Below are 25896 nucleotides of genomic sequence, written 5' to 3'. Positions count from 1 at the left end.
TATTGAAAGATATGAATTTAGTGTCATCGTATTTCCTATTCAGTCCCTGTTTTGTGGATTGTTTCTTTGTGCTTCCTCTTTCTTTTACAGGGTCCCCCTTAATATTTCTTGCAGAGCTGCTTCGGTGGTCATGTTTTCTCTCTGTTTCTGCCTATCTAGTAAGCTCTTTCTCTCTCCTATCTCTGCCTATCTAGTAAGCTCTTTCTCTCTCCTATTCTGAATGACAGCCTTGCTGGATTAAGTATTCTTGGTTGCATGTTCTTCTCATTTAGGACCCTGAATATATCGTGCCAGCGCTTTCTGGCCTGCTAAGGCTCTGTGGAGAGGTTTTCTGTTAATCTGATATTTCTCGCCTATAGGTTAAGTATCTCTCATCTCACACTGCTTTAAGAATTTTCTCTTTATCTTTGATATTTGCAAGTTTCACTATTAAATTTTGAGGTGTGAATGGTTTTTATTGATTTTGTGTGTGGCAGCGGGGGTCCTCTCTATCTCTTGGATCTGAATGCCTGTTTCCTTCCCCAGATTAGGGAAGTTCTCAGCTATGATTTGTTCAAATATACTTTGTGGTCCTCTCTCTCTTTCAGCCTCTTCTGGAATCCCAGTTAGACATAAATTCTTCCTTCTTGAGCTATCATTTATTTCCCTAAGCCTTTCCTCATGGTCTCTTAATGGTTTTTCTCTTTTTTCGTCAGCTTCCTTCCTTACCATCAAGTTGTCTTCTATGCCACTCACTCTCTCTTCCAACTCATTAATCCTCACAGTTAGGACAACCAATTTGTATTGCATCTCCTTTCATCTATTTTTAATTTTGGCCTGATTATATCTCAATTCTGCAGTAACAAAGTCTCTAGAGTCCTTTATGGTTTTTTCCAGAGCCACCAGTAGCTTTAAAATTGTACTTAAATTTAACAAATGTTAAAACTAAAGTGAAAAACAAAAGTAAAAAAGTAAAAATAAAAGCCAAAAACCACAAAGGAGAATAAAAAAGAAAAAAGTAAAAAAAAGAGGAAAAAGAGAAAAAAGGGGGGATAGTAGATAAAGGGGGGATAGCAGTGGTAAAGAAGTGGTAGTGGAGAGAAAATATAGTCTACCCGAGGGGTTCTGGAGGGTTATCCTCTGGGTTCTAAGTGTATTTTGTTCCGTATGTTAGAAGATGCTCAATCCCAAATTTATATAAACCAGTAATACTTATACAAAGCCCCAACATTGACCATTAAAACATAAACAATATAAAAGAAGGGGGCAGAATGAGAAGGAAGCTAGAATATAATCTCACAGAATGAACCAGCATGGTATTCCACTATACTCTGGGTGTATGTTGGTTGTGTTTTAGAAGGTATTAACTTCCACCATTGTAGAACAAAATGAGGCAGAGAAAACAAACAACACAAAACAAAAACCCATATCTCGTATATCTCCCAAAATTAAATTGAATACTTTGAAGGGAATCCAGAAGTGAAAAATATATCTAAGACATGTAATTGTAGATATATGAAGGTCAAAAAGGAAAAAAACTTAAAAATGAAAGAGCTGGAAAAATACTGGTGGAAAAAAATATTGGAAATTTTTAGTCTAATATAAAAATGAGTCATAATGGAAAATGGAAACTATAAGAAAAAAAAGTGGCCTTCTAGTTCTATATACTATTTTCCCTCGGTCCTGGAGCTATCCAGCACTGCTTGGTCAATAAACTAGCTCTTCCCTTGTTCTTCCAGCTGGTCTTCTGGGGGAGGGATCTGCTGTGATGATTCTCAGGTGTCTGTTCCTGGGTGGAGATGCCCTGCCCCTTGCCAGGTCTGGGCTCAGTATGACCTGTTTATCCTGTGAGGCCTTTGTTCCCTGGTGGCCCGCCCCTCCCAGGCACACTGTGAAACAAAGAGGATAAACAACAATGGCCGCAGCCAGATTTCCAGCTCTGGAGTCAAGCTCCCCGTGAGTAACTAACCACAGTCTCCCAGTCTGCACTGGCCTAGATGCTCCTGGGGACAGGTACAGGTGCACTGATCTGCACAGCTTGCTGGGCGCCTAGCAGCAGGAGACTTCTTGCTTTCCTGTGCTCTCCCCTCTACCGCCTGTCCCATGGAGAATGCAGGATTACCAGCTTTGTCTGCTTGGGCGCTCTGGGATCTGGGGCCCTATTCTGCTGGACCCACAGTCCTGGGGACTGCCTCTCCTGAAGGGAGTGGGACACAGCCACTTCCATCCGGAGCTGGGCTCTAGGGTAAAGGGAGCTTCTGAACTGGCCCACCTAACCAACTGGCTTCTCCCATATGCCCCGGAGGGCTGTGGCACTGCAGCCCTTTACCGATACCGGACCGTGGTTTGTGGTGAGTTTTCCCCTAGGTGCCCTTCCTCTTATAGTGACTCCAGGAATCTTGAGGCTTCACTGGCTCTCATGTGATTCTGCCTGATTTCCCTGCTAAGCATTTTTCCACCAGGGAAAACTCCTGCATGGATTTTTAAGGTTCCTGCTTCTCCAGGGCTAGGCTTTCCTGCTGCAAAAGCTTTTGCCACTCCACTTTAGCCCAGCTACTTGCAGTTCCCCTCCCCCACTTTATTGGTTTTTTATTTTTTACTTTTTGCCTTCCTACCTTGTTAGAAGCAAATAATTTCTCTCTATACCATTCCAGCTGTTCTCTCTTTAAATCTCCAGCCAAATTCGTAGGTGTTCATGATATTTTGAAAGTTATCTAGGTAAGTTTGTGGGGCCAGGTGAGTTGAGGACCCCTACTCTTCCACCATCTTGCCCCTCAAGCCAGTTTGTGAACTTAGATGCAAAACCTATAAGTGGATTCTTTCAAATCTACTTCAATAATATTGCACAATAACAATTCATTGCAAATGTTAAAATATAATTTTTTTAAATTTAATTCATTTATTTGAGAGAAAGAGGGAGAGACAGAGCACATGCATAAGCATGAAAAAATTGTAAGGTGTTACAACAAGTTCAGAAGATAAGTCAAAGAAGCTCAAATTTAGTTTAAAAGAACACCGTAATATTCCATTGTATACATAAACCACATCTTCTCAGCCATTAGAAACGACAAATATCCACCATTTGCTTCAATGTGGATAGAACTGGAGGGTATTATGCTGAGTGAAATAAGTCAACCAGAGAAGGACAAACATTATATGGTCTCATTCATTTGGGGAATATAAAAAATAATGACAGGGAATAAAGGGGAAAGGAGAAAAAATGAGTGGGAAATATCAGAAAGGGAGACAGAACATGAGAGACTCCTAACTCTGGGAAACGAACTAGGGGTGGAGGAAGGGGAGGTGGGCGGGGGGTGGGGATGACTGGTGACGGGTACTGAGGGGGGCACTTGACAGGATGAGCACTGGGTGTTAGATTCTATATGTTGGCAAATTGAACACCAATAAAAAATAAATTTACAAAAAAAAAAATTGTGTGGAATCAGAAAAGACCCCGAATAGCCAGGGGAATATTAAAAAAGAAAACCATAGCTGGGGGCATCACAATGCCAGATTTTAGGTTGTACTACAAAGCTGTGGTCATCAAGACAGTGTGGTACTGGCACAAAAACAGACACATAGATCAATAGAACAGAATAGAGAATCCAGAAGTGGACCCTCAACGTTATCATCAACTAATATTTGACAAAGCAGGAAAGACTATCCACTGGAAAAAAGACAGTCTCTTCAATAAATAGTGCTGGGAAAATTGGACAGCCACATGCAGAAGAATGAAACTAGACCATTCTCTTATACCATACACAAAGATAAACTCAAAATGATGAAAGATCTACATGTGAGACAAGATTCCATCAAAATCCTAGAGGAGAACATAGGTAACACCCTTTTTGAACTTGGCCACAGTAACTTCTTGCAAGATACATCCATGAAGGCAAGAGAAACAAAAGCAAAAATGAACTATTGGGACTTCATCAAGATAAAAAGCTTCTGCACAGCCAAAGAAACAGTCAACAAAACTAAAAGACAACCTACAGAATGGGAGAAGCTATTTGCAAATGACCTATCAGATAAAGGGCTAGTATCCAAGATCTATAAAGAACTTATTAAACTCAACAGCAAAGGAACAAACAATCCAATCATGAAATGGGCAAAAGACATGAACAGAAATTTCACAGAGGAAGACATAGACATGGCCAACATGCACATGAGAAAATGCTCTGCATCCCTTGCCATTAGGGAAATACAAATCAAAACCACAATGAGATAGCACCTCACCCCAGTGAGAATGGGGAAAATTAACAAGGCAGGAAACCACAAATGTTGGAGAGGATGTGGAGAAAGGGAACCCTCTTACACTGTTTGTGGGAACGTGAACTGGTGCAGCCACTCTGGAAAACTGTGTGGAGGTTCCTCAAACAGTTAAAAGTAGACCTGCCCTACGACCTAGCAATTGCACTGCTGGGGATTTACCCCAAAGATATAGAAGCAGTGAATCGCCGGGACACCTGCACCCCGATGTTTATAGCAGCAATGTCCACAATAGCCAAACTGTGGAAGGAGCCTCGGTGTCCATCGAAAGATGAATGGATAAAGAAGCTGTGGTTTATGTATACAATGGAATATTACTCATCCATTAGAAATGACAAATACCCACCATTTGCTTTGAAATGGAGGGACCTGGAGGGTATTATGCTGAGTGAAATAAGTCAATCGGAAAAGGACAAGCATTATATGGTCTCATTCATTTGGGGAATATAAAAATTAGTGAAAAGGAATAAAGGGGAAAGGAGAGAAAATGAGTGAAAATATCAGTGAGGGTGACAGAACATGAGAGACACCTAACTCTGGGAAATGAACAAGGGGTAGTGGAAGGGGAGATGGGCGGGGGGTTGGGGTGACTGGATCTGGGCACTTTGGGGGGCACTTGATGGGATGAGCACTGGGTGTTATGCTATATGTTGGCAAATTGAACTCCAATAAAAAAATAGTAATTAAAAAAAAAAGAATGCCGTACCAGAATAACCAATTTGGAGCTGTCAGGAGAAATATATCCCATTCACTATAGCAATCAAACACATAAAATTCTTAGGAATGTCCTTAAGAAGAAATATGTATGAAAAAAATGTTTATGGGAAAAATTATAGAATTATCAAGAAAGATAAAATGTGTAAAAATAATTTTTGACCATATAGTTAGTCTCAAGACACTGTATTAAATGATAAAAAAAAACAAGACACAATTTAAAGGACAGTAGTATGTTCATATGCCCTGGATAAGGCATGCTCTCCATAGACAACTTCCAAAGCATTATTCCTCCACCCTCAGGCAAAATCCCTTCAGTTTTGATATTCAACATGCAGGCTATATCATTTTTTTCCCCTGCCGCTGTCCTCTGTCAGCCTCCAGGTCATCCTCCCACTTTGATTTTATACTTTGACACCTGTTTCACTATCATTTTCCCTACCCCAATTCATGTTGTCATACTGAAAGATTTTATTGTCCTTGTAGAGGATTACAAACTTTAGTCTTATGGGTCCTTGATCATACCTTCACCAATAAACCCTATGTATCAGCAGCTCACTCCTCTAATTGTACTATGGACCTTACCAATCTTTTAGTCAACACATGGTAATTGAATCTCTAACCTATGGTGAATCAGTAGTGAATAATATGGGTGTGGTCTCTGCTCTCCTGGACTCTAACACCTTCCAGTCTTTCTGACAGGGTTCCTTATCTGAATCACAAAACAAACTGAGTTGAGTGTCTATTATCTTGCTGTCCCCAAGGGTGACACACAACTAGGAGAATTCTAGATGCGTTAAAAAGAAGTTAATTCGTTGCCTCCAATGGACACTTTAGGGCTGTGGTTCTGACTGGTGAGCATCACTTAGGAAGTTGTTAGAAATGTAAATTATTGGGCGCCACCAGAGACCTACTGAATCAAAACTCTGGGGGTGGTACTTAGCAATGTGTTTTAACAAGCTTTCCAGGTGAAAAGCTTATAGTTTCAGAACCACTGCCTTGAGGCATTAAAGATTAATTTTCAGGAATCCATTATGAAAGACTAAATTCACCTCTCTGACAGCAACCTCTTTTCCTTTTAGCTTTTTGATACTGCATTCCCTTTACAGCTGCTCTTTAATATCATCATGGCCTCAGATATTTTCTCCTATTCTTTCAGTCTCCTTTACTCACCATGGCCCTTGAATCTCCTTACTCTACTCATTGAATCTGAGAAACTATATTCATTCATGGTTTTGATGACCACATCTGTGTGCTTATAACTGTATCTGTGGTTTTAATCTGTCCCCCAAATTCCTATGTACAGTGGCCTGGTAAAAACCTCCACAGGAAAACCCAACAGTAAATGCAATGCAGGGGCACCTGGGTGGCTCAGTGGTTGAATGTCTACCTTTAGCTTGGGTCCTGGGATTGAGTCCCACATCAGACTCCCTGCAGGGAGCCTGCTTCTCCCTCTGCCTATGTTTATTATGCCTCTCTCTGTGTGTCTCATGAATAAATAAAATCTTTTAAAAAATGCAATGCAATGTGTATAAATCTGAATTCATTATCTAGCTCATAAAACTCTCTCTCCTTCCAATAGCACTTGGTGGTACTTTCGTCTACCTAGCCATCCAAGTGAGAAACCTGAGTCATTTTTGGCTTCTTGCTCTTCTCACTGAGCCATGTTAATATTACCTTTTTAAGACATTTCTAGAATTTATCCTCTTCTCTCCATTTTTATTACTTTTGCCTGGTTTAGGCCCTTATCATCTCGCCCCTGGACTGTTCCAATAGCTTCTCAGCTGTCAGAGATCTGTCTGCCAAAATGTTGTCGCAGAAATAAACCTAAAATACAGATTTTATTATATCAGTCCCCTGCTGAAAACTTGTCAGTGGCCTTCATTGCCCAGACACATGGTATAGAAAACATTTTATAGCTTCATCCCTACCCTTACCTACAACTTTATCTGACATTCCTTATATTTTATGCTAGAACAATTACACTGCCCAAGAATTTCATGCTGTTTATCAATTCTGTGACTGTTCATTCTCTGCTTTCTATTTGGAGCATACGTTTCCCGTTTTTGCTTAGTTAATACCTTCTTGTTAACATTCTTTAAGACTCAGTTCTGGGGTTGATGTTTATAAATACTTACTTTGATGCCTTGGGTTAAGTTAGGTGGCCTTCCTCTGGCTACCATAAAACTATAGAACTCTAGGTTTTAGCACATTATACTGAAATAATTTGTTTCTGTACTTATCTTTTGCATTAGACTAGACAGGGGATGGCAAAGGTTAGCCTGTGGGCTAAATGTAGCCCATCACTTGTTTTTTAATGGTCTGCTAGCCATGAGTGTTTTTTAAAATATATTTTTAAGTGGTTGAGAGGGAAAAAACAAAAGAAAAATAGTATTTCATGATGTGTGAAAATTATATGAAAGTAAAATTTCAGTGTCCATGAATAAAGTCTTCTTAGAACAAAATCATGTCTATTCATTTATGTATTGTCTATGGTTGCTTTCACACAACAGCACAATTTAATAGTTCTGACAGAAACTATATGACCTGAAAATCCTAGAAGTTCTTATTTGGGTCTCTACAGAAAAAATTTTTGCCAACTTTTGGACTAGAAGCATGAAGGGAGGAGCTGCTTTATATTCATTGTTGTGTATCTAGCACTTAGTGCATGTTTGGCCCTTTGGAAATATTCAGAATTTTTATTTACACATCTGCTATACAGAAGCAGAGAATATGAGTAACTGGTTCACTTGGTAGTTATATTACTCTTGGTTACTGAAATTGGCAGATGAGATTGCATTCAGTCTCTTATGAGTATGGTTATTTATGACTCTGTTTTCCAGTAACTGATCAACCCTAGGCACACTGATCAAAAAAACAAAATCTAGTTTGTTTGTTTTTTATAAATTTATTTTTTATTGGTGTTCAATTTGTCAACATACAGAATAACACCCAGTGCTCATCCCGTCAAGTGCCCACCTCAGTGCCTGTCACCCAGTCACCCCCACCCCCCGCCCACCTCCTCTTCCACCACCCCTAGTTCGTTTCCCAGAGTTAGGAGCCTTTCATGTTCTGTCTCCCTTTCTGATATTTCCCACTCATATTTCTCCTTTCCCCTTTATTCCCTTTCACTATTTTTTATATTCCCCAAATGAATGAGACCATATACTGTTTGTCCTTCTCCAAATGACTTATTTCACTCAGCATAATACCCTCCAGTTCCATCCACATCAAAGCAAATAGTGGGTATTTGTCGCAAAATCTAGTTTTTATCCTGAAAACCTGAAGTCCAGATCTTAGAACAACATGAATATGAAAATGAAACCTTGAAATATGAATTCATATCAAATATGAATATGAAAATATTTGGGGACTTTGTCCAGGCTACCTGCCAACTTCCCTAGTTGACCTCTCTCTGTTGTCATCATATCCATGCCATCTACAATTAAATGAAAGGGGATAAAACTGTGAAAACTCAATAAAACTGTAATTATCCTATCATGTATTAATATACCAGGGATATGCTCCCCCCAAAAAGCCAGTGAGCATGTCCCAGCCCTGTGCTTTCCTACTGCTCCACTAAAGCCAGTGGGCATGGACTGGCCCTGCAGTCTTGCTCTGCCTTGCTAAAGCCAGTGGGCACATGTAGTCCACACAGGAGATACCTCTTGATCTGGATCCGATGGCAGCAGCCTTGCATCTCTAGGCTCAACAGAACTGAAACAATCAGAGACATAGTTCTTGGCAAACTACCACCACCAGGGCATTTTAAAGATAGCAGACTGAAACACACCCCCAATCTTCCTTTTTCCAATAGAAAAAGCTCTATTTACTTGTCCTGGAGCTTCAACCCAAGGGATGGTTATCAGGTTTCCCATGTATCTAGAGGCTAAGAAAGTACTCTCAGGGAACATAGACTGGGGGATGCCATTTTTGCCTTACTACAGTTTGCTAGTACCCTCCAGAAAGGAGCATATACATGGTTCAGAGCCCTGATTTTTGCAGCTGTTGCCTAGGGGAAACCACATAGCCAGGAGAGAAGGTCAGCAGGGATTATGACCATAGTCACACATGACTGTATATCTTTGCATACTTTAAAACCTGCTGCATAAGGGTTGGCTTCCAATCAGCCTGAAACTAGGTGCTAAGATGACAGGTCTTAGGACACCCGCAACAACTGGGAGCTATCAAGAATAAATCAGGCTACTTAGATAATCACAAACATTCCAGAGACCACCAAAACCAAGGGCAAAGTTAAATGATAAGTTTCATCACATACACAGGCCATTCTTCTAGGGCTGGAAGATGTAGCTATCTCACCTAATACATAGAAGCAGAGAGTCAAGCAAAATGAATAGAAAAATAGGTTCCAAATAAAAGAACAAGATAAAACCTCAAAAAGAAACCTTAAGGGCAGCCCTGTGGCTCAGCGGTTTAGCGCCGCTTTCAGCCTGGGGTGTGATCCTGGAGACCTAGGATCGAGTCCCACGTCAGGCTCCCTGCATGGAGCCTGCTTCTCTCTCTGCCTGTGTCTCTGCGCCCCTCCCCCCGCCTCTCTCTCTCTCTCTCTCTCTCTCTCTCTCTCTCTCTCTCTCAATAAATAAATAAATAAATAAATAAATAAATAAATAAATAAATAATCTTAAAAAAGAAACCTTAATAAAACAGAGATAAGTAATTTACCTGATAAAGAATTTAAAGTAATGGTCATTGTGGATCCTTGGGTGGCTCAGCGGTTTGGTGCCTGCCTTTGGCCCAGGGCGCGATCCTAGAGTCCCGCATTGGGCTCCCTGCATGGAGCCTGCTTCTCCCTCCTCCTGTGTCTCTGCCTCTCTCTTTCTCCCTATGTCTATCATAAGTAAATAAATCTTTAAAAAATAAAATAAAATAAAGTAATGGTCATAGAGATGTTCACCAAGCTTGGGAGAAGAATACAGTGAGAACTTCAACAAAGAGATAGAAAATAAAAGTACCAAACAGAAGTCACAGAGCTGAAGAATACAATAACTGAATTGAAATGTACACTAGAGGAGTTCAATGGAAGACTAAATGAAGCAGCAGAAAGTATCAGTGATCTGGAAAACAGGCCAGTGGAACTGACCCAAACAGAACAGTGAAAAGAAAAAGAATTTTAGAAAGCGAATATTGCTTAAAGGACTTAAGGGGCAATAAAAAGCGGAATAACATTTACTCTATAGGGGTTGCAGAAGGAGAAGAGAGGGAGAAAGGGGCAGAAAACCTATCCCCTTCCCTTTTTAAAAAATATATATGTAATTATAAATAAATATATATATATATGGGGGTGGAGTAAAAGGTAGAGTTTTAGCATGTATTCACATTTAACTTGCTATCAATTTAAAATTGACCATTTTATAAATAAAGGTTGTTATGTGTGAGCTTCATGTTAATTACAAAGTAAAAACCTGTAATAAATACACAGAAGATCATGAGAAAGGAATATAAGCATAACACTAGAGAAAGTCATTAAACTACAAGAGAAGAGAGCAAAAGAAAATATGGTTGCAAAAGGAATTACAAAATAGCCAGAAAAAAATTCTAAAATGGCAATAAATACATCCTTTACTTTAAATGGATTAAATTCTTCAAAAAAGAAGATATAGAGTGACTGGATGGACTTAAAAAATAAGACCCGGGCAGCCCTGGTGGCTCAGTGGTTTAGCGCTGCCTTTGGCCCAGGGTGTGATCCTGAAGACCTGGGATCAAGTCCCACGTCAGGCTCCCTGCATGGAGCCTGCTTCTCCCTCTGCCTGTGTCTCTGCCTCTATCTCTCCCTGTGTGTCTCTCGTGAATAAATAAATAAAATCTTAAAAAAAATAAGACCCATTTATATGCTGCCTACATCACTTCATATGTAAGGCCACACAGATTGAAAGTGGAGGGATAACAGACTCTTTTTTATTTTTAAATTTTTTTTGTATTTTTTTAATTGGAGTTTGATTTGCCAACGTATAGCATAACACCCAGTGCTCATCCTGTCAAGTGCCCCCCTCAGTGCCGCCACCCAGTCACCCCATCCCCCCACCCACCTCCCTTTCCACTACCCCTTGTTCGTTTCCCTTTAGAGTTAGGAGTGTCTCATGTTCTGTCACCCTCTCTGATATTTCCCACTCATTTTCTCTCCTTTCCCCTATAATCCAATCCCTTTCACTATTTTTTATATTCCCTGAATGAATGAGACCATATAATGTTTGGCCTTCTCTGTTTGACTTACTTCACTCAGCATAACACCCTCCAGTTCTATCCACATTGAAGCAGAAGGCGGGTGTTTGTCATTTCTAATGGCTGAGTATTATTCCATTTTGTGTGTGTGTGTGTGTATAAAATATACAATTTTTTTTTTACTTTTCCAATATTTTATTGTATTTTCTTAAATATCCTTTCTGGAATTTTCAGGAACAAAACATAAAAAAATTATATACTTTATAACAAATGGTAAACTCAGAGTGCTCCAAATCTCTTATTTACAAACAACACTGGGCAGTACACCCAAACAAACATGAAATAACTTACAAAGGCATGAAGCTGTTTATTGAAGTAATCAGCTTTCATCAAATTAAAAAATATAGATATGTACATACATAGTTAAGGAAGGCAGGCCAGAAAAAGTTCATCTGCAGGCTCAGCCTCGCTCTCACAAACCTCCTTCCCGCCTCCCCCCCCCCAACCCCCCCCCCCCCCCGCGCTTTGTGTTCTTAAGGAGTACTACAGAAGCAGTCTACAGTCTCTATTGCAGTTTGGAACCCCTCCCCCTCCCCCCTTTAATTCTGAATGAGATCGAATGTTAGATCCATGCAGTTCTTGGTCAATGTTAAAGAGAAATCTAACGTTCTGTTAGCGCGGGGACAGCCCGACTGCAAAGCAGGGCAGCCCGCAGGCAGCCTCTCCCTGGCCCCATGCCAAGGGAGGGCGCGCCAAGTCTTTCCGACTCGTGCACACTGTGGGCGCCTTCAGGACGCCACCCAGTCCAACTTGGAGATGATAGATAGATAGATAATAGAGATAGGTATATCTCACATCTTCTTTTTTTGGTAAATTTATTTTTTATTGGTGTTCAATTTGCCAACATACAGAATAACACCCAGTGCTCATCCCATCAAGTGCCCCCCTCAGTGCCCATCACCCAGTCACCCCCACCCCCCCCCGCCCACCTCCCCTTCCTCCACCCGTACTTTGTTTCCCAGAGTTAGGAGTCTCTCATGTTCTGTCTCCCTTTCTGATATTTCCCACTCATTTTTCTCCTTTCTCCTTTATTCCCTGTCATTATTTTTTATATTCCCCAAATTCTTTATCCATTCATCTTTTGATAGACATTGAAGCTCCTTCCACAGTGTGGAGTTTTCTCAAAGAGTTAAAAATAGAACTACCCTGTGGGATCGCTGGGTGGCTCACAGTTTGGTGCCTGCCTTTGGCCCAGGGCACGATCCTGGCATCTGGGGATCGAGTCTCACGTGGGGCTCCCAGCATGTAGCCTGCTTCTCCCTCCTCTTGTGTCTCTGCCCCCTCCCTCTGTGTCTATCATAAATAAATAATAAATAAATAAATCTTTTTAAAAAAATAGAACTACCCTACGACCCAGCAATTGCACTGCTGGGGATTTACCCCAAAGATATAGATGACAGACTCTTAAACAGACAATGAACTGCTGGTTCCCAGAGGGGAGGTGGGTGGGAGAATGGATGAAGTAGGTGATGAAGATTAAGGCATACTCTGGTCACGATGAGTGCTGGATAACTATTGTATTGTTGAATCACTGTATTGTACACCTGAAACTAATATAACATTGTTAACTATGTTGGAATTAAAATTTAAAAATTTTTTAAAAAGTGAAGGTATAGAGAAAGATTTTTCATGCAAACAGGAATCAAAAGAAATCTGGGGTAGCTATGCTTACACAAAATAAACTTTAAAGCACTTAATAAAAGACAAAGATGGGCATTGTATAATGATATAGGATTCACTTCAACAAGAAGATATATAATTTGCAAATATGTGTGCACCCCAAATAGTACCTAAATATATAAAACAAATATTAACAGACCAAAAGGGAGAAATTGACAATACAGTAATAGTAGGGGACTTTAATTTCCCACTTCCATTAATGGATAGATAATCCAGACAGAAAATCAATAAGGAAATATCAGCTTTAAATGACACATTAGAAAAAAATGAAAATAAATGACAAATTAGAGCAGGTGGACTTAGTAGATACATACAGAACAGTTCACCCAAAAGCAGCAGGATACAGATTTTTATTAGTAGGTCATGTGTTGAGCTACAAAACAAGTCCTAGGTGGCTCAGTTGATTAAGTGTCTGACTCTTGGTTTCAGCTCAGGTCATGATCTCACAGTTGCAGGATCAAACCCCACATTGGGCTCTGTGCTTGGGAGGGAGTCTGCTTGAGATTCTCTTTCTGCCTCTTCCCCTTGCCACCCCTCACCCCCCGCAGCTCATGCACTCAATCTCTCTCTCTCTAAAAATAAATAAATAAAATCTTTTTTAAAAAGGCAAGTCTAGGAGCACCTGGGTGTCTCAGTTAAGCATCTGATTATTTATTTCAGCTTAGATCATGATCTCACAGTCGTGAGACTTAGCCCCACATAGGGCTCTGCAGTCAGTGGGGAGTCTTCTTGAGATTCTCTCTCTCCCTCTGCCCTTCCCCCCACTTACACTTGCTCTTACTCTAAAATAAATAAATCTTTAAAAAACTCTGAGACTCAATAAATTTAAGATTGATGTCATATCTACCCATGGCCAACAAGCACATGAGAAAATGCTCCACGTCACTTGCCATCAGGAAAATACAATTCAAAACCACAATGAGATACCAACTCACACCAGTGAGAATGGTAAAAATTAACAGGACAGGAAACAACAAGTGTTGGAGAGAATGTGGAGAAAGGGGAACCCTCTTGTGCTGTTGGTGGGAATGTGAACTGGTGCAGCCACTCTGGAAAACTGTGTGAAGGTTCCTCAAAGAGTTAAAAATAGATCTGCCCTACGACCCAGCAATTGCACTGCTGGGGATTTACCCCAAAGATACAGATGCAGTGAAACACCGGGACACCTGCACCCCGATGTTTATAGCATCAATGTCAACAATAGGCTAACTGTGAAGAAGCCTCAGTATCCATCAACAGATGAATGGATAAAGAAGATGTGGTCTGTATATACAATGGAATATTACTCAGCCCTTAGAAATGACAACCCACCATTTGCTTCGACATGGATGGAACTGGATGGTATTATGCTGAGTGAAATAAGTCAATTGGAGAAGGACAAACTTTATATTGTTTCACTCATATGGGGAATATAAAAAATAGTGAAAGTGGTTATAAGGGAAAGGAGAGAAAATGAATGGGAAAAATCAGAGAGGGTGACAGAACATGAGAGACTCCTAACTCTGGGAAACAAACAAGGGGTAGTGGAAGGGGTGGTGGGCAGAGGGATGGGGTGACTGGGTGGAGGGCACTGAGGGGGGCACTTGACAGGATGAGCACTGGGTGTTATACTACATGTTGGCAAATCGAACTCCAATAAAAAATATTTTTAAAAGATTGATGTCATATCAAGCATCTCTTCCAATAACAATGGTATGAAACTAGAAATAAAGTACAAGAAGAAAACTAGAAAAATCACAAGTATATGTATATTAAAGAATGTGCTAATGAACTACCAATGAAGTAATAAAAGGAGAAATTTAAAAAATATCTTGAGACAAATGAAATTGGAAATGCAGCATACAAAAACCTATTGGATGCAGCAAAAGCAGTTGGAAGGGAAGTTCATAGAGATATAGGCTTACCTCAAGAAACAAGAAAAGTCTCAGATAATCTAACATTATACTTAAGAACTAGAAAAAATAACAGGTGAAACCTGAAGTTAGGAGAAGGAAGGAAATAATGATCAGAGGGGAAATAAATAGACTAAAAAGACACTAGGAAAGATCAGTGGAACTTAGAGTTATTTCTTTGAAAGGACAAACAAAATTGACAAAACTTTAGCTAGACTCACTGAGAAAAAAAAGGAGGATTCACATAAATAAGAAATAAAAAAAGGTGAAACTGATGCTACAGAAACACAAACGGTCATAAGAGACTACAATGAACAATTATACGTAAACAAATTGAATAAACTAGAAGAAATGGTAAGTTCCTAGAAGCAGAAAATCTTCCAAGATTGAATCATGAAGAAATACAAAATCTGAAGAGACTGGTTATCAGTAAAGAGATTGAAACAGTAATCAAAAACCTCCCAACAAACAAGACTCCAAGAGTGGTGAATTATATCAAACATTTATTTAAGTAATCTCCACATTGCCTCCATGTGGGGCTTGAACTCACAACCCCAAGATCGAGAGTCTCAGGCTCTTCTGATTGAGCTAGCCAGACACCCCAAATTATACCAAACATTTAAAGAAGATTTAATACCTATATTACTCAGACTCTTCCAAAAATCTTAATAGGAAAGAATGCCTTCAAACTCATTTTATGAGGTCAGCATTACTCTGATACCAAAACCAGACAAGCACAGCATGCACACACATGCACGCACTACAGGCTAATATTCCTGATAAAGATTAATGCCTCAATTCTCAGCAAAATATTAGCAAACCAAATTCAGCAATACATTAAAAGGATCATACACCGTGATCAAGTGGGATTTATTCTAGGAATGCAAGGATGGTTCAGCAAATCTGAAAATCAATCAACGTAATAAACCACATTAACAAAGCAAAGAGTAAAAATCATATGATCATCTCAACAGATGCAGAAAAGGCATTTGATAAAACTTGACATCCATTTATAATAAAGACTCTCAACATAGTGGTTATAGAGGAAACATACCTCAACATAATAAAGGCCATATATGATGAGCCCACAGCTAACATCATACTTAATGGTGAAAAGCTGAAAGCTTTTCCTCTACAATCAGGATCAAGACAAGGATGCCACTCTTGACAATTTTATTCAACATAACACAGACATATCTGAAAGATATTGTGGTTTTGGTTCCAGGCCACCATAATAATGCAAATAAATCAAGTCAAATGTTTTTTTTTGTTGTTTTCCAGTACATATAAAAGTCATGTTTACACTATACTATAGTCTATTTAAAGTGCGCAATAGCATTGTGTATAACATAATGTACGTACCTTAATTTAAAGTACGTTATTGCTAAAAAATGCTAATCATCATCTGAGCTTTCAATGAATTGAAATATTTTTCTGGTAGAGTGTCTTGCCTCATTGTTGATGGCTGCTGACTGATTAGGGTGTTGGTTGCTAAATATTGGGGTGACTGTGACAATTTTGTAAAGTAAGACAACAGAGAAGTTTGCCACATTGATTGATTCTTCTCATGAATGATTTCTTTGTGGCATGAGATGTGTCACTGTCTATAACAGCTCTAGTCTTACAAAATATATCTCTCAAATAATAAGGCTTGAAAGTCTAAATTACTCCTTGATTCATGGGCTATAGAATGGATAGTATGTTAGTGGGCATGAAAAATAACAATCTCATTGAGCTCTTGGGTGACCAGATGCATTGTCAATAAACAGTAATATTTTAAAAGGAACACTTTCTTCTTTTTTTCTCACCAGTAGATCTTAACAGTGGGCTTAAAGTATTCAGTAAACTGTGTTGTAAACAGATGTGATGTCATCCAGGCTTTATTTTTCCATTTATAGAGCATAGGCAGACTAGTTTTAACATAATTCTTAGGGGCCCTAGGATTTTCAGAATGGTAAATGAACATTGCCTTTAACATAAAGTCACTAGCAACCCCTGGCAAGAGAGTTAGCCTGTCCTTTGAACCTTTGAAGCCAGACAGTGACATATATCTAGCTATGAAAGTCCTAGATGTCATCTCCTCTTTTTTCTTTTTACTTAAATTCAAGGTACTTAACATATAGTGTAGTATTGGTTTCAGAAATAAAATTTAGTAGTTCATCACTTATGTATAACACCCAGTGCCCATCCCAACAAATGCCCTCCTTAATGCCCATCACTCATTTAGCATATCCACCCACTAGCCCTCCTTCAGCAACATTTACTTTGTTCTCTATAATTAAGAGTCTCTGTGGTTTTCTTCCTTCTCTGTTTTTATCTTATTATATTTTTCCATCCCTTACCCTATGTGCATCTGTTTTGTTTCTTAAATTCCACATATGAGTGAAATCATGTTTGTCCTTCTCTGATGGTGTATTTATTTAGCACTGTATACTAGTTCCATCCATGTTGTTGCAAATGACAAGATTTCATTCTTTTTGATGGCTTTAATATTTCATTCATCCATCGATGGACATTTGAACTCTTTCAATAATTTGTTGATAGTGCTGCTACAAACATTGAGGTGCATGTGCCTCTCAAATCAGCATGCATGTATGTATCCTTTGGATAAATACCTAGAGTGCAATTGCTAGGTCATAGGGTAATTCTATTTTTCACTTTTGGAGAAACCTCCATACTGTTTTCCAAAGTGACTACATCAGCTTGCATTCCTACTAACAGTGCAAGAGGGCTCCCCTTTCTGTGCATCCTCACCAGCATCTGTTATTTCCTGAATTGTTAATTTTAGCCATTCTGACAGCTGTGAGGTGGTTTCTCATTGTGGTTTTGATTTGTATTTCCCTGATGATGAATAATGTTGAGTATTTTTTCATGTGTTCTGTTAGACAACTGGATGTCTCCTTTGGAAAAGTGTTTAGTCATGTCTTCTGCCCAATTCTTAACTGCATCATTTACTTTTTGGGTGTTGATTTTGATGAGTTCTTTATAGATTCTGGATACTAGCCCTTTATCTGATTTGTCATTTGCAAATATCTTCTTCCATTCTTTTGTTTGCTTTTTAGTTTTATTGTTTCCTTCACTGTGCAGAGGATTTTTAGCTTGATGAAGTCCTAATACTTCATTTTTGCTTTTCTTTCCCTTGCCTCCATTGAGATATCTAGTAACAAGTTGCTGCAACCAAAGAGGTTGGTGCCTGCTTTCTCTTCTATGATTTTGACCATTTCTTGTCTCACATTTAGCTCTTTCATCCATTTCGAATTTATTTTTGTGTATGGTGTAAGCAAGTGGTCTAGTTTCATTCTTGTGCATGTTGCTGTCTAGTTTTTCCAACACCATTTGTTGAAGAGACTGTTTTATATTAGATATTCTTTCCTGCTTTTTCAAAGATTTGTTGGCCATATAGCTATGAATCAATTTCTGTATTCTGTTCCATTGATCTATGTGTCTGTTTTTGTGCCAGTACCATACTGTCTTGATGATTATAGCTTTGTAATAAAGCTTGTAAGTCCAGGGTTGTGATGACTGCCACTTTGCTTTTCTTTCTCAACATTACTTTTTTATTTTTTCCATACAAATTTTAGGATTCTTTGTTCTAGCTCTGAAAAATACTGGTGGTGTTTTGATAGGGATTGCATTGAATGTGTAAATTGCTTTAGTTAGTATAGACATTTTAACAATGTTTATTCTTCTAATCCATGAGCATGGAATGTTTTTGCATTTTTTGTGTCTTAAATTTCTTTCATAAGTGTTCTATATTTCTTAGCATATAAACCTTTTATCTCTTTGGTTAGGTTTATTCCTAGGTATCTTTTTTTTGGTGCATTTGTAAATGGGATTGATACCTTAATTTCTCTTTCTGCCTCTTCATTAATGGTGTATGGAAATGCAACAGGTTTCTGTACATTAACTTTATATCCTGTGACTTTGCTGCATTCGTGTATCAGTTCTAGCAATTCTTTGGTGGACTCTTTCAAGTTTTCTACAGAGAGTATCATGTCATCTGTGAGGAGTGAAAGTTTTACTTCTTCCTTGCCAATTTGGATGCCTTTTATTTCTTTTTGTTGCCTGATTGCTGAGACTAGGACTTCCAGTACTACGTTGAACAATAGTGGTGAAAGTGGGTATCCCTCTCATGTTTCTGACCTTAGGGTAAAAGATAGCTCTCAGTTTTTCCCCATTGAGGATGATATTCACTATAGATCTTTCATTTATGGCCTTTATGATGTTGAAGTATGTTCCTTCTATCCCTATGTTCTTGAGGGTCTTTATCAAGAGAGGATGGTGTATTTTGTCAAATGCTTTTTCTGCATCTACTGAAAGAAATTGATATGGTTCTTAACCTTTCTTTTATTAATGTGGTGTATCACATTGAATTGTGGATATTGACCTACTCCTGCAGCCCAGGAATCTCACTTGACCATGATGATTAATCCTTTTAATGTACTGTTGGATTCAATTAGCTAATATCTTGTTGAGAATTTTTGCATCCATGTTCATCAGGGATATTGTTCTGTAATTTTTCTTAGTGGGGTCTTTGTCCAGTTTTGGGATCAAGGTAATGCTGGCTTCATAGTTGAGTTTGGAAGTTTTCCTTGCATTTCTACTATTTTTTTGGAACAGTTTCAGAAAAATAGGTATTAATTCTTCTTTAAATGTTTAGAATTCCCCTGGGAAGCCCTCTGGCCTTGGACTCTTGCTTGTTGAGATATTTCTGATTATGAATTCAATTTCATTGCTGGTAATGGGTCTGTTCAGGTTTTCTGTTTCTTTCTTTTTCAGTTTTGGTAGTTTAAAGGTTTCTAAGGATGTATCAATTTCTTCCAGATTGCCCAATTTGTGTGCATAAGATTGCTCAGAATATTCTCTTGTAATTGTATTTCTGTGGTGTTGGTTGAGACCTCTCCTCTTTCATTCATGATTTATATTTATTTGGGTCCTTTCTCTTTTCTTTTTGATAAGCCTGGCTAGGGGTTTATCAATTTTGTTAATTCTTTCAAAGTACTAGCTCCTAGTTTCATTGATCTGTTTTACCGGGGTTTTTAAAATTTCTATGTCATTTATTTCTGCTCTAATCTTAATCATTTCTCTTCTTCTTCTGGATTTAGGCTTTATTTGCTATACTTTTTCTAGCTCCTTTAGGTGTAAGTTTAGATTGTAAATTTGAGATTTTTCTTGCTTCTTGAGGAAAAGAGACTGTATTGCTATATACTTCCCTCTTACGACCACCTTTGCTGCATCCCAAAGGTTTTGGACTGTTGTTGTGTTTTCATTTTCATTTGCTTCCATGTATTTTTTAAATTTCTTCTTTAATATCCCAGTTAACCCATTCATTATTTAGTAGGATGTTTTAACCTCCTTGTATATGTTGTCTTTCCAAAATTTTCTTGTGGTTGACTTCAAGTTTCATAGCCTTATGTATGAAAATATGCACGGTATGATCTCAATCCTTTTGTACTTTAGGGGCTGACTTGCAGCCCAGTATGCGATCTATTACAGAGAATGTTCCATGTGCACTTGAAGAGAATGTATATTTTGCTGCTTTAGGATGAAATGCTCTGATATTTAAGTCCTTCTGGTTCAGTGTGTCACTCAAACTGCTTGTTTCCTTGTTGATCTTCTGCTTAGATTATTTGTCCATTGCTTTGAATGGAGTGTTAAAGTCCCCTACTATTATTGTATTACTATCAATGAGTTTCTTTAAGTTTTTTATTAATTGATTTATATATTTGGATGCTCTCAAGAGAGAAGCGTAAATATCTACAATTGTTAGAACTTTTTGTTAGATAGACCCCTTTATTATGATATAGTACCCTTCTTCATCTCTTATTAGAGTCTTTGGTTTAACATTTAGCTTGTCTGATATAAGGGTGGCTACCCCAACTGTCTTTTGATGTCCATTAGCATGATAGATTGTTCTATATTTCTTTTACTTTCAATCTGTAGGTGCCTGTGGGTCTAAAATGAGTCTCTTATAAGCAAAATATAGATGGATCTTGTTTTTTTGTTTTTGTTTTTGTTTTTTGTTTTGTTTTTCTCTTTCCTTTTTTTAAATAATAAATTTATTTTTTATTGGTGTTCAATTTGCCAACATACAGAATAACACCCAGTGCTCATCCCGTCAAGTGCCCCCCTCAGTGCCCGTCACCCATTCACCCCCACACCCCGCCCTCCACCCCTTCCACCACCCCTAGTTGGTTTCCCAGAGTTAGGAGTCTTTATGTTCTGTCTCCCTTTCTGATATTTCCCACACATTTCTTCTCCCTTCCCTTCTCTTCCCTTTCACTATTATTTATATTCCCCAAATGAATGAGAACATATGTTTGTCCTTCTCCGATTGACTTGTTTCACTCAGCATAATACCCTCCAGTTCCATCCACGTCGAAGCAAATGGTGGGTATTTGTTGTTTCTAATGGCTGAGGAATATTCCATTGTATACATAAACCACATCTTCTTTATCCATTCATCTTTTGATGGACACCGAGGCTCCTTCCACAGTTTGGCTATTGTGGACATTGCTGCTTGCTATAAACATTGGGGTGCAGGTGTCCTGGTGTTTCACTGCATCTGTATCTTTGGGGTAAATCCCCAACAGTGCAATTGCTGGGTCATAGGGGTCTATTTTTAACTCTTTGAGGAACCTCCACACAGTTTTCCAGAGTGGCTGCACCAGTTCACATTCCCACCAACAGTACAAGAGGGTTCCTTTTTCTCCGCATCCTCTCCAACATTTGTGGTTTCCTGCCTTGTTAATTTTCCCCATTCTCACTGGTGTGAGGTGGTATCTTACTGTGGTTTTGATTTGTATTTCCCTGATGGCAAGTGATGCAGAGCGTCTTCTCATGTGCGTGTTGGCCATGTCTATGTCTTCCTCTGTGAGATTTCTGTTCATGTCTTTTGCCCATTTCATGATTGTATTGTTTGTTTTTGCTGTTGAGTTTAAGAAGTTCTTTATAGATCTTGGAATCTAGCCCTTTATCTGATACGTCATTTGCAAATCTCTTCTCCCATTCTGTAGGTTGTCTTTTAGTTTTGTTGACTGTATCTTTTGCTGTGCAAAAGCTTCTTGTCTTGATGAAGTCCCAATAGTTCATTTTTGCTTTTGTTTCTTTTGCCTTCGTGGATATATCTTGCAAGAAGTTACTGTGGCTGAGTTCAAAAAGGGTGTTGCCTGTGTTCTCCTCTAGGATTTTGATGGAATCTTGTCTCACATTTAGATCTTTCATCCATTTTGAGTTTATCTTTATGTATGGTGAAAGAGAGTGGTCTAGTTTCATTCTTCTGCATGTGGATGTCCAATTTTCCCAGCACCATTTATTGAAGAGACTGTCTTTCTTCCAATGGATCGTCTTTCCTCCTTTATCGAATATTAATTGACCATAAAGTTGAGGGTCCACTTCTGGGTTCTCTATTCTGTTCCATTGATCTATGTGTCTGTTTTTGTGCCAGTACCACACTGTCTTGATGACCACAGCTTTGTAGTACAGCCTGAAATCTGGCATTGTGATATCCATTCTGATACCCTATGTCTTTTGATTGGAGCATTGAGTCCATTTACACTCAGAGTAATTATTGATAGATATGAATTTAGTGTCACTGTATTACTGTAAAGTCACTGTATTACTGTAAAGTCACTCTATTCTTTTCTCCTCTTTATTGCTTTTGGTCTCTCTTTATCACCCAAGGATCCCCCTTCATACTTCTTGCAGACCTGTTTTAGTGCTCATGAACTTCTTTAGTTTTTGCTTGTCTTAGAAACTCTTTATCTCTTCTAATCTGAATGATAGCCTTGCTGGATAAAGTATTTCTGGCTTCATATTTTTCCTGTTCATCACGTTGACTATATCATACCACTGTCTTCTAGCATGCTAAGTTTCTGTGGACAAGTCTTCTGCTAACCATAAGTGTCTACCCATGTAGGGTAAGAACCTTTTGCCCCTATATGCTTTCAGAATTCTCTCTTTATTTTTGTATTTTACAAGTTTCACTATGTTATGTCTTGATGTTGTCCTGTTTTGGTTGATTTTGAGGGGAGTTCTCTTTGCCTCTTGGACTTAAATGTCTGGTTTCCTTCCCCAAATTAGGGAAATTCTCAGCTATAATTTGTTCAAATAAACCTTCTGCTCCTATTCCCCCCTCTTCTTCTTCTGGGACTCCTATGATACCGATATTACTAAACTTTGTGGAATCGCTAAGTTCTCTCAGTCTATATGTGTAATGTAATCATTTTCTTTCCCTCTTCTTTTCAGCTATATTATTTTCCATAATTTTATCTTCTGTATACTTTTTTGATCCTCTGCTTCTTCTATCCTCATTGTGATTACATCCAGTTGGTTTTGCATCTCAGTTATAGTATTTTTTATTTCAGCCTACCAGTTTTTAGGTCTTTCCTCTCTACAGCCAGGGTTTCTCTTGTGTCTTTTATACTTCTTTCAAGTCCAGCCTGTATTATTATGAATGTTGTTCTAAATTACTGTTCAGATATATTATTTATATCTGTTTTTTAGCAAATCCCTGGCTATAATTTCTTCTTGATCTTTCTTTTGGGAAAATTCCTCCATCTTGTCATTATGTCTAGGTTTCTGTCTTTTGCGTGTTATTAAAATTATTATATTTCTTGCTCCTGAGAGTAATACTATATTAAGAATGGGCCATACACTGTCCAGGGCCTGGTATATAAGGAAGTGTTTCTGGTGTATGCTGTATGTACTCTGCTATTGTATTGTGGCTGCTCTTTCCCACAGGTCAGTCCTCTGCGGAGTTCCTCTTTGCTTGCAGCAGGGAGTGTTTGGAACTTTAACTATGTGTGCTTTGATTAATTTGTTAAGCCTGATTTAAAAGAAAGTCTGATCTAAGAAAAGATAAAAGGAAAAGAAACAAAAAATCAAACATAAAACAAAAATGTATAATCCTGATTCCAAAGAAAAAGAAAGAAGGAAAAAAGAAAAGAAGCCTGATCCAAAAAAATGAGAAAAGGAAACAAACAAATCAATGAACAAACCAACAAAAAACTATATGCCTGATTCCAAAGAAAAAAAAATATAATAAAAGAGGCACCTTGGTGGCTCAATCAGCTAAGCATTTGAATCTTGATTTTGGCTGAGGTCATGATGTCAGGGTTGTGAGATCGAGCCCCACATCAGTCTCCATGCTGGATATGGAGCCTGCTTAAGATTAATATTATCGCCCTTCTTCCTCTGCCTCTCTCCCTGCAATAAAAAGAGAGAGAGAGAGGTAATATAAAATATTTTTAATTAAAAAAAAGAAAGCCGGGATCCCTGGGTGGCGCAGCGGTTTAGCGCCTGCCTTTGGCCCGGGGCGCGATCCTGGAGACCCGGGATCAAATCCCACGTCGGGCTCCCGGTGCATGGAGCCTGCTTCTCCCTCTGCCTATGTCTCTGCCTCTCTCTCTCTCTCTCACTGTGTGCCTATCATAAATAAATAAAATAAAATAAATTAAAAAAAAAAAAAGAAAGCCTAGTCCTATTTCCACCAGAACTGAAGCTGATGCTTTGGAGCACACTATGATCAATAGAGTTGGTACATTGTGTGTGTGTGTGTGTGTGTGGGATCTGTGTTGATTGTCCGAGGGAGAGGCCCACTACACTGGCTCATAGTCAATCCTGCCATGGTAAATATGCTGTTGACAGGTGTAGGGGGGCAGGGTTTGGTGTAAGTGATTCCAGCCCCCACTGGAGATGCCAAGTTTCTCTCTGAAATCTTCTCTGCTTGTGGATGGATGAGGGGATAGTGGTGAGAGATTACATCACCTCACCTTCTCATCCCAATGGAGGGAACTCTCAGCCACTGCTATTCAGGAGGCCCTGACAGAAAAACAAATAATCTCCCCTCCTGTGTCTCAGGCTTTTGTCACATCACTGCTCTAAACCTGTCTGTGCCAAGGCTGTTAGCATACCTGGAACAACAGTTCTCCTGTGTTTTATCTCTGGCTGGTTGTTGGGATTCAAAACTCCAAATCTCAGAGGACTCAGCAAGGCATGGACCCACTCTGCTTCCCAGAGGGGAGCCTCACAGCACTGCACTTGGCACAATTGTGTCCCAGAAAAGCAGTTACATGCCTGGGTAGGTGCCTGGAGTCTATGCTGAAGCACAAAAAAAAGCTGTGACCAGGTTATCTGCTGTGTGCACATCTGTCCCTTGCTATTGAATGGCCCCTCAGTGATGTCCAGCAGGCCTTTTGTCCTTGTAGAGGCAAAATACCGTCTTCCAAATGTACTCCAGGAAGGGGAGCATTCTCTCTCAGTGTGACCCAGGGGATCCCCACACCATGGTGTCTTGTGCAAACCATGTATGCTTCTCTTATTCCCACTCTCTTCTCTCCCTGACTAATCTGTGAAAAGGGCTCCCTCCTGCTGGTGGCACCATGGCTTTTCTCTCCCCTAATTCACGTCTCCAAACTTTGCATCTGCCATGTTCTCTCCTTCTAATTGTGTGAATTGTTTTCTTAATCCTCAGATCAGTTTCCTGGTTGTTCAATGTAATTTGATGTTAATCTAGCTATGTTTGAAGAATAAGGCAAGCTCAAGGTTCCCCTGCTACTCTGCCATCTTAACTCCTCTTCAGTCCTAGATGGCATCTTCTTCCAATATAATGTCTTTCCACCTACATCAAAAATATGTTTTTATTGTGGCCACTTTCATTAATTAGCTAGATCTTCTGGATAATTTGGTGTGGCTTCTACACTAGCACTTGCTGCTTCACCCTGCACTTTTATGTTATGGAAATGGCTTCTTTCCTTAAACCTCATGAAGCAACCTCTGTTAGCATCAAACTTTTCTTCTTCAGCTTCCTCAATTTTCTCAGCCTTCATAGAACTGAACAGTCAGGATCTTTTCCTACATTAGGCTTTGTTTTGAGAGAATGTTGTGGCTGGTTTGCTCTTCTATCTAGACCACTAAAACTTTCTCCATATTAGCAATAAGACTCTTGCTTTCTTATCATTTGTGTGTTCACTGTAGTAGCGTTTTTAACTTCCTGCAAGAACTTTTGCTTTGCATTTACACCTTGGTCTAGATTTTGGCCTGTCTCAACTTTTAACATGCCTTCCTCATCAAGCTTAATCATTTCTAGCTTGTGATTTAAGGTGAGAGACATGTAACTCTT

General features: G+C 39.0%; 1 protein-coding gene across 3 annotated transcripts in view; it reads left to right on the top strand.

Annotated features, from left to right (window-relative positions):
- Positions 1-25896, top strand: part of SHROOM4 (shroom family member 4) — a 248898-nt gene that overhangs the window by 109551 nt on the left and 113451 nt on the right. The window lies entirely within an intron of this gene.

Source organism: Vulpes lagopus, chromosome X (assembly GCF_018345385.1).
Source record: "Vulpes lagopus strain Blue_001 chromosome X, ASM1834538v1, whole genome shotgun sequence".
In the NCBI taxonomy this organism is placed as follows: domain Eukaryota; kingdom Metazoa; phylum Chordata; class Mammalia; order Carnivora; family Canidae; genus Vulpes; species Vulpes lagopus.
Note: the sequence above shows the minus strand (reverse complement) of the source record. Positions and strands in the feature narration are given on the sequence as shown.